At 36.2% G+C, this 10,529-nt stretch overlaps 1 long non-coding RNA gene across 4 annotated transcripts; it reads left to right on the top strand.

Moving 5' to 3' along the window:
* The first annotated feature begins 8,297 nt into the window (after nt 1–8,297).
* LOC129440471 (uncharacterized) lies at nt 8,298–10,529 on the top strand. 4 transcript variants are annotated; one of them, XR_012371088.1, is made up of 6 exons: nt 8,298–8,604; nt 9,306–9,396; nt 9,520–9,693; nt 9,847–10,003; nt 10,141–10,195; nt 10,285–10,529. It is a non-coding gene; the product is annotated as an uncharacterized lncRNA (long non-coding RNA). The 4 variants fall into 4 exon arrangements; XR_012371089.1 differs by having other exon boundaries at nt 8,299–8,604; nt 9,570–9,693; XR_012371090.1 differs by lacking the exon at nt 8,298–8,604 and adding an exon at nt 8,643–9,048.

Consider the following 10,529-nt stretch of genomic DNA (forward strand, 5'->3'; position numbering starts at 1 on the left):
ACTGGTTTTGCTCACTCAATTTACATCATAAAAATTATGTAAAAAATGGCATGTTGTTAAAAAGAGATGTTATTAGTTTGCACAGTTCTTACATTTATTGTAGTCTAGGACTAGTCTAATCCCTGTCCAGGAAACCGCCCCATAGAGATGAAAAAACCCCCACTTTGTTCAGCTATGATCAGCTGTTAAGCCGAGCTTTCATTGTTGTCGTGAAAAGGTTGGTTGTTTTTAGTCACATGACCTGCAATCACTTGCAGGTTCCAGCACTCTGTCTGTAAATTCTGCCGGAAAAATCGGCAAACACGGCAGCCATGTATCGGCCGATGCCGATACACATAAAACTCGCAAATATCGGCCCGATATATCGGCCGGCCGATATATCGGTCTATCACTAGTGTTAACTGTGTTTAGTATAACGCACACACACGCACAGTCCACAAAACCTCCTTTGATTTGAATCAATCCTGCTTATTTAAACTATAACTATTTACACTATTCAGCCGATCTCCTTTCCCGTTATCATTCACCTGCTCTATCCTCCGACACTGCGCAGACTCTCTAGCCGAAAGTTTTGGAACAGTCCATTTCGCACTTAATAACAGGGGTGACCGGATTAGTCCATTTATTAAAGGTGACACTTTTCTACAATCATTGAAATGTGGGAAAAATAAAGAGAAAGGCAGCAGATATAGCATCATTCTTCAGAAAGAGTAGCAAGAAGCAGCCAAATGATTTGATTAAATTATTTGATTATGATTATTTGATTAAATAGTTTAAAAAAACATGAGGTTGAATTATGACTATAAAATGAATTGAGATTAACATACAATTTAATTAAAATGAAAGTATTGTAGCAATTGTATGTTATACATTATTCTTATTAATACACCTATTATACTTAAAAGCATTTTAAGGTTGGATGATAGAGATTTTATGTGCCACCCCAGAGTAACTGCTGGCCCCTGCCTGGCCACCCCTATGAGAAATCCCTTGCTCCGCCACTGATTAGCAAAACACAAAAAATACATTATATTATAAATCTTTACCCGGACAAGTGACTTTTGTGCATGGACAAGTGAAACACAAATTTACTTGTCCGAAGGACAAGTTGCTCAAAAAGTTAATGTCAAGCCCTGAGTATCCTGCGCGAATGCGCGTTCTTGAGGTTCTGAGTGAGACGCGGAGCTGCGTCTGAGCACATGGTGACAAAAACGATCAACGCGTCGTTTAAATGAGCGGTAAAAATCCGGTTTTGCCGTGGGTTCCTTGCACGCACGAGTGTGAAGCCTATGAATTAAAGCACGTCAATAGGCTCGTTCGACTTCATGCGGCGCCGCAACACGACAGCCGGGTGACGTCAAACTACCGCGAGAGTGATCCGCGAAATCATACGGAGGAGTTTGTTTTTAAATCTCTCGCGGAACTTTGACGTCATCCGGCTGCCGGTTCTTGTGGCGCTGCTGCATGAAGTCGAACAAGCCTATTCTCTTCTCATCAGTTCACAAGCACAAGCGCAGCGCGTACACTGGCGTGGAGCAGAGAGAGACCTTTATGGATTTTAAACCCTGCATATGTATCCGAGTCCTGATCGGGAGGTAACGGCCGATTCCGATCGAGTCTGAAACCACGTGATCGGGGCCGATTTCCGATCACGTGATCGGATCGGGACATCCCTAGTCATAAGATGTTTTAGGGTATGTGAATGCTTGTCTTAGAAGAGGTGTTTTTTTCTAGATTTACAGTAGACTGCATGGGAGAATTTAGGAGTAAAATGTGAAAAAGCCTTGCCTTTTTATTGTATTTTGTAAAAGAGCAATTATGGTCCGACTCACAATTTTACATTTACTTTGGTGTGTAAGTATGTATTAGTACATGTTAACGATATGCGTAAACAATGAGTAACAATGACTTTCTATTGCATGAAGCTGCCTCAATGTAATTTCTGGCTTATAACAAAATACACAACAATGCCTAAAAGCTGCTGTGTGACAGGGTGTGGAGCTAACATAGCCTGGCTCCGCCCTCCTACGTGTTTCCGCTTAATTTTCATTTCGCTTCAGTACAATGTCTGGAACTGCTGTGTAAAGTTTCGTTTTCTCCTGCAAAAATCTGCAGGAACAATCAGCGAACAGAGGGGGGTGGCTAAGAACGATGACGTTGAGGTTGTGCGTTAGTTTGAGTTGTAGTTCAGTAATGGCAGCGGCGAAAGACGTGAGAAAAGCTATTCGGTCCGTTGTTGCAAAACTGCCGAATATACAGAAGTTAAAGCCGGAGCAAGAACAATGTTTGCTAAGTTTTGTTGGTCTGATCATTCAAACTTATTTTTTGCAGCCGGTTTTGGCGCATGACATACGTCACCACCACACGTTAGCAATTGCCTATGGCAGATCCTGAGTGACTCTGGGCAGATCCAATAGTTTTAAACTTCAACAGAAGACCCTCCTTAACGGAGGTAACACTTTGCAATGGAGCGTGGCCAGACTCCCTGTACAAATGAAATGAATGTACGAGAGTCTGGTTGGACCAGGCTTGAGCTAACAAGCCAAAAACCCAGAAATAAGATTTTATAAGCTGTTGACACAAAAAAACTAGCGTTTCAAAGACAAAAAACTGGATACAGGCAACTTGTCATAGTACTACTATAATTAGAACTATGCCCAGTTGCCCACTGGAGGGAAACGTAATCAGCGATCTACTTTTGTCTCCTTAAAGGCTGAGTTTTATAGCTTGGTACTAAAAACGTATTTCTGGGTTTTTCAGCGTGTTAGCTGTAGACTCTGTCGCGCAGCAGCTTTCGGGCACTGTTTTGATTTTTGGTTATTAGCCAGAAATGCAATATAAAATAAATGGAGATGGTTGGATTGTTTTCCCCCGGTGGCCGTGGTTTTCAAATAATGCGCTGTCTGTATAATTGCTCCCGCTTTTACTCATAGCCTACAAATGAACTCCTGTCAGCATTGCATTGTGACCGAATCTTTCAAACAGGAGCGTCACATTTCCGGCTGACGTCAGACATATTCAGGCCAATCACAACGTACATATTAGCTGGCCAATCAGGGACACAGCGCATTTCAGATCAATGAGTTCTGTACAAAATCAATGTATTTGAGGAAGGGAGGAAATCCAAAGCTATAAAAATTTATGTGTTTTAACCGTACACCACGCAAACACATTGCATATTATACCAAATACACAAAATAACATTGTTTTTTACCAATGAAATTGGATGCACTTGAAATAAATAAACCACAACCTTAAACCTGTAAACATCAACGTATTAGTTTGAGGTTGTACTTACTAGTTATGAGATTCATTGCACCTTAGAGATGTTTTCCGACAGGTCTGCTTCGACTCTGCTGCACGGATATCAGCCTGGAAAATCTACAAACATAACATGTAATTTGTCACAAAGCAATCAATATTGATTAAATGGATGTGAAACACTGAAATATACAAAATATAACAGAATCTATGTTTTTAGGTTTACTTGTTCATTTAATATTGCTCATATGGTGCCACTCACGTTTGGATGTTAAAACCTTCCTAGAATAACTGCTATAAACGCAGAAAAATGACAAAATGCATGGTAATATGTCATGAAAAAAGTGCATATAAAGTGAGTTAATATGCTTTCAACCTGCCTGAGTTTACAGCTCTGTCTGTAGCTCCCTTCAGAAAATGTTGAAATCTTCAGTTTTTCTTCTATTATAGAGGTTATTTTGTCACTCCTAAAATAAAAGAACAACTTTTTGTATATATATATGTTTACGATAAAACATGTGTTTGTACTAGTTTCACCAAATACTCACGCTATATGAAAGTTTTTTCACCGTTTAACTGTGCAGTACATTGCATATTTTAGGCTAAACAAATTAGCCTAAGTTACTTCCAATAATGCATTGACAACCTGAACACAGCTATCACATCATCTCATCAACACACGAAGTTGCTTTTTATAAAGCAAAAACTTAATAAACAATGCAAAAGCTATAGTCACCCTAACATTATCACTTTTGAAAAGCGTCCACATGCTAACAGACTTTTCTCGAAGACAAAAAAACACTTATATGAAGTAAATATCTACAGAGCCTGTCACTTTGGTGAATATTTCTAGACGACACCATTGCGTTCCCACGCAATACTTTTGCGTTCCCACGCAATACATGTGGGCAAATGTTTTAAAAACATAAAAATAGCAGATGAACATATATAGCGAATCATCTCAATGATTTTTTCATAAATAAAATAAATAATCTTAAATACACTATACAGCCACACAAGATTGATTTATCAAAAACGCTAATAAATAAAATGATGCAAGGTAAAACATGTAGCTTTAAATTTAAGGAAGTTAGTGATTCTAAAGTGGAATTGCTTTTGATGAATTGTAAAGATAAACCACCTGGTGTTGATTATCTTGAACATAAATTGCTTAAACCCATAATTATAATTATTGCTCCTATTATTGCTCATATAATTAATATGTGCTTTAGGGAGAATATATGTTTGCAATCTTGGAAAATATGTAAAGTTGTACCAATACCTAAAAATAAAAAAATGTCTTTCTCTGGATCAAATAGTAGACCGATAAGTTTATTACCAATTCTTGGCAAAATAATGGAGAGGATAGTTTATGAACAGATTCAGTCTTATTTTTTAAATAATGATTTAATTACAAATTTTCAGCATGCATATAGAGAAAAACACTCGACAGCTACTGCTCTGACTCAAATGGTTGATGATTGGTTTAACGACTTAGAGAAGAGGAAAATAATAGGTGTTGTAATGCTTGATTTCACTGCAGCATTTGATATAATAGACCATGACTTACTGTTAAAAAAATTTGAATATTATGGTTTTTCACAAACTGCACTGTTATGGATGGAAAGTTATTTGAGGGACAGAAGGCAATTAGTTTATTTTAATGGAAGTTTTTCAAAGGTAAGGGTTGTGGAACATGGTGTGCCTCAAGGAAGTTGTCTTGGGCCGCTCCTTTATACACTCTTTACCAATGATCTTCCATCTGTTTTAGATAAAGCAAGCATTTCAATGTTTGCTGATGACTCAACTATATATTTAGCAGAAACTGATATTGAGGATTTAAATACAAAATTACAAAGGGAATTACAATCAGTAGTGGATTGGATAAGAAGTAACAAATTGATTCTTAATGTATCTAAAACCAATTGCTTACTGGTTGGAACCTCTCATTCCTTGTTTTCTAAACCAAAACTTAAACTTAGTATAGACCGAAAACCTCTAGAGCAAAGAGAAGAGGCTAAACTTCTAGGAGTAATAATAGATAGTAGATTGTGTTGGGATATGCATGTTCAGAAATTGTTAATTAAAATGGGAAACACACTGTCTGTTATTAAAAGGTGTGCAAAATATTTTACACCACACACCATTAAACAAGTAATTGATGCTTTGTTTTTTTCACACCTTGACTATTGCTCTGTAGTTTGGTCTAGTACTTCAATAACCAATATAAAAAAATTACAAGTGATTCAAAATAAAGCAGCACGTGTGGCTCTTTCTTGTGGGTTTAGATCAAATGTTGATAAAATGCATGAAAGCCTTTCATGGTTTAAAGTTAAGAACAGATTTTTGTATTCACTTATGTGTTTTTTATATAAAATTATAATGAACAAAACACCGGTTACTTTATATACAAAATTATCCTTTAGTACTGAGATACATCATTATCCAACACGGCATGCAACAGAGGGTTGTTTTATTTTGCCTAGAGTGAAGACCGAATTAATTCAACGTTCACTTATGTACAGAGCTATGTGTGAATGGAATTCTCTCCCAAATGCTATGAAACAACACAATACTTATCATGGGTTTAAAAGATCATCAAAGAAATATTATCTTCAAAAATAATTCAATACTTAACATTAATTAGAGAAATTCTGGTAGACCAGAGGTCACTTGTTATTCTATTTTTGATTTAGATCTACTCGGAGTTTTATTTTTATTTTCATTTTTCTTTTTGTGTCAATTGTTTATTTTAAATGTGTGTAGTGTGTAGATGTAATTATGTAATGTAGTAAATGTATTGTCACATGAAAAGTTTATAGGACCCCAGGAAGAATAGCTTTTAGCTTATGCTGAAGCTAATGGGGATCCAAATAAAAACAAACAAACAAACAAAAACAAACAAACACATATATGTTTGAGCCACAAAAGATTCTGGGTGCTAATATGATACACATAAATGACAATATGTATAGTAAAGTAGAAACAAAAATTTAAACTCGACGTGACTAAATTACCGTATACAACACAGTAAGCGAGCATCAGAATCTAAACTGCGGCTGATAAATCCTTATCAATAACTTTGCATATTTCTATTGTGCTTGTGAGGTTGATCTGACATACACGTAACGTTACATACTACAGTTATATGATAAAAAAGCTTTGTTGAGAGTTGAGTGTTGGACCGTTCAAACGCAACTTGCCTAAAATTACCGTATACAACACAGTAAGCGGGCACCAGAACCTAAATTGCGGTTGGTAGGTTCTTCCTTATTGCTAACTTTGTATATTTCTACCGTTAAATTACATCGTGTTGTTAAGTGTTGTTAATCGTTTAATGTTTTAAGTAAATTAAAACAGTCAAACATACGTGTTAAGACACGGATGTTACAACAGACATATCAAGCGATCTCTTCTAACAAAGCAATAGTGAAACACAGTAACTTAAAAAAAACTTACTGTGTATAGTGCTGTGTCATTTTTGTCAGATCCAATATTAGTGGTGTTTTTAATCACAGTCTCTCTGCAAATCCAGCATCGACTTCTTTACGAATGAATCCGTGTACACAAAGTAAACAAAGGCGAGCTGGAACTTCTTTAAAAGCAAACTTTATCCACGCATTCCTAATGTTGAGCCTCTGTTATCCAGCGTCTGTGTTCTTCCCATAGACGGTTCTTCCACAACCGAAAATGTCTAATAAAAGTCTCTCAGAAAAAAATTATTTAAAAGTCATTTTGGTTCCATTTGGCAATCTTTAAAGACATGTTTACTTATTGTTGAGACACCCGTGTGTCACGCGAAGCTGTGGGAGGGGCTACAAAACTGGTCATTGTATTTGGCTATGGGGAGGTGCTTCAATTCTACTTTGACGTCATATTTTTTCAAATTCCACACTCGCTTGTAATACTGGCTTGGTGCCAAAAACTGTTATATTTCAGTAGCACGGACGTTTTCAGTTCTGAAACTTGCAGGATGTTCATTTAAGTATGATGACCTCTTACATAACAAATTATCAAGTTAAAATTAAGTATTTGATTCACCCCTCCTTTAAACAGAGTTACAAAAAAATCACCCCCCTCACAGTTGTCATGAAGGGCAAACTTAGCTATACAGACCAAAAACTATTTTTGTACCAGGCTGTAAACATATTATTTTCTATTGTAAAGTTGGCAATTTTAACATGGAGGTCTATGGGAATTGACTCCCTTTTGGAGCCAGCCTTTAGTGACTAGTCGATGAATTGCAGTTTAAGTCACTACTGTATTGGCTTCAACAGAGAGATTGGAAGGTTGCCCCTCGATATAGGCCCTGCGCCTTCAGGTTTCCAATACACTACACATGCTTATTTAAAGCTGCCATACTTTCTGTTGTTTAATCAACTCAGATTTACAAGTCATTTCAACTTACTATTATTAGTTGTTATAACTACAGATGAGTTTTTATAACTTATAAAATATAATTGAAAAAGTTAATTTTATAAGTTGTAGCAACTCATCTCTTGTCAATATAAATAATATATGTTGACATGACTTGTAAATCTGCACTCTTAAAATTGATGTGTTAAAATTTTACACAAAATATGAGTAAAAGGATTCCAACACATTTCTGTGTTAGAACTGACACATAATGTGTAAATATTATGCTTAACTGCTTACACAATGAATGTGTAAAACACGTTTACCAGTACACCATAAAATAAAATGCATAATTATTGTAATTTAATGATGATTTATATTTAAACGAAGTAACAAAATAAAATATATCTACTGTTAACCAAAATATATCTACTGTTAACCATTACTACCACATAACAGCCAGCGGGGATTTTCATAAGGACTTGCCGAGATCAAGCTGCGTTGGGCGGGGTACATGAGCGCTGAGTGGTGGTTGTCTGGATCAGAACTCCGAAAGAGTCGGAGCAGATTTTTTAATAAACGCTATCTTTATAAACCGACCGCACATTTGATCTTTTTATACATACGTTCTCGCCTAAATAGCTTTTGAATATACATTTTGTGACACAATAAGAGTAATATTTCAAACATTATCCAGGCGTTCTCTTCCATTGGTGGCTGTTGTAAGTTCACACGAGTCAGCTGATGACGTTTCACTTGGACAGACAACCACGCATTGTTGTATATTTTTTGCGTGTGTTATTATTATTTTATTATTATGAAATTCGTGAACATTATTATTGAGCCTTGGCAGTCTATTTAGTATTTGTTTTATTGAGGAGAAAAAAAACCAGACAAGAACGCATATTGTGTTGCGCCTGCGCTGTGACGTTCTTTTTTCAACCGCATTTCCAGTCGAGAGGTCAAGAATGCTCCTGTCTGCATCAGGTAAGAATTTAAATAAAAAATTACCGTTATAATATGATATCTATTTTTCATTTAGTGTAATAAACTTTAGCATTAATTGTGCAGGAGCCTGTTCATTTAAACTTTATTGTGGTAACGTTAAATGCTCGCTCGTTTTGCAAAGTTACGTTTGGAGATTCATGTTAACAGTCATTGTTTAATGAAAGGCACATTGGACTACGGGTTAGTATGTGTGACACTTGCAGCACTTTAACGTTAATCTTTAACACCGTGTCCTAAATAGACGTGACACGCGGTAACGGGTTTCTTTTCAGTTTATGTCCTGACGTTATGGACGGGATATTATAAATTATGCCTTTCGATTATCGCGACGCCTCGTCGCGTTTGGTTAAGCACATGGTGGAACAGTATGCACGTCACTGTACCTACTGTACACCTGTGAGCGGCATAACGAGACAAAAGACGGTAAAACACATTAATATTCGGTGATGCTGTAACATACTGGATGCACCACCACATTTTATAATAATGTTTTTTATTTTCGTGTCGCGCCCTCGCGTTTAACATAACGTAGTGGTCTAAATGTAAGGAGTCAAACTTTACGAACCTTTCACTGCTTGCAGTAAGGCTGAAGTGCTAGGTAGTGAATAAAATCGGTGTAGTCTTGTGCTACTATGTAAATCACAATTTTTGTGTCAATGTTTGTTTGTAATCTTTTTCAGCTATCCATCTGAAAAAGAAAAGCTGGCACTCGCAAAGGAGATTGTGTTGTTGGATTATGGTCTCATTTGGTCAAAATGAGGGACATGTACTGTAAGGATGCTTTGTTTTACATACTTCATTAATGTGTATGAAATTACTTACTTGACAATGTGTATAAAAACTGTACTACTACTTGACTCTAACTTAGTGCTATTTTTGCATTGATCATGATAGGAGCATTTTTCTTTATTTTTTTTATTTTTTTTTGATGGGCCATCACACAGTGGATTTATAAAAATGAGACTACAGAACATCAGACGGAAGCTTCAATGGAGTTGACGTGAGAGGACATCATCAATAAAGAATGCAATTGACCAAACCTTCAGTCATCAAAGAAGATGGATACAGGTAATGACAAAATCACCAACTGTTGGTGAAATCTTTAAGGAATATCCCCAGTGTCTGGACATGCCAGTCTTTGTAATATACTTAACTGCAGATAACTTTACACAAAGTGTTTTATCATTTCAATATTAATATTTCTTATTAAATTTACTGAAGGTGGACATCAAGTTTTCCAGACTAACCGATAGGAAAGAAGATATGTTTATCAGGAAATGGGAGGTGACAATTATTGAGAAACTCAGGGAAATAGCATCTTTAGAGCAGAAAATGGACATCAGACATTCATTGAAGAAAGCTGACAGTCAACATAATGGTATGATTTCCTGTCTCTGTTCCAAATTTTTTATTTGGAAAATGACATTTAATGTAAGATATAAAAGTAATCCTTTTTAAATAATTTTTTCTCATAATTTATATTTTGCATGTGACCTGCATGTTTACCACACCCAGATCTTCTGCTGTGTGAATTCTGTGTGAAGTCTCAGACCTGTGGGACTTGGTGGCGGTAAGCTTTGTGACTAAAAACGTTATATAAAATAAGTAATTTTCATGCAACAACATTTTCTAATGATGTATATTGTTTGATTTCTGTAGGCTGGTACCAGCGTGACCTCTTTGCTTACTAAATGATGAAAAGGTGTCTAAAATCAGCTCAGCCACAGTTGGTTTCCAGCGGTTCTTCAGGACATAGAGGCCACTACGTAATTGTCGCAATGAATGATTCTCTTGCCTTTCCACTTGATGTTTACAATCTGACCTGTGCGGTAGAAAGACTTTTCAAATTTACTAGCTAAGTAACCTTAAGTATCCTTGCCAACTGTCTTCAGTTTTTTTTTTGT

Source organism: Misgurnus anguillicaudatus, chromosome 2, assembly GCF_027580225.2.
Source record: "Misgurnus anguillicaudatus chromosome 2, ASM2758022v2, whole genome shotgun sequence".
NCBI lineage: Eukaryota > Metazoa > Chordata > Actinopteri > Cypriniformes > Cobitidae > Misgurnus > Misgurnus anguillicaudatus.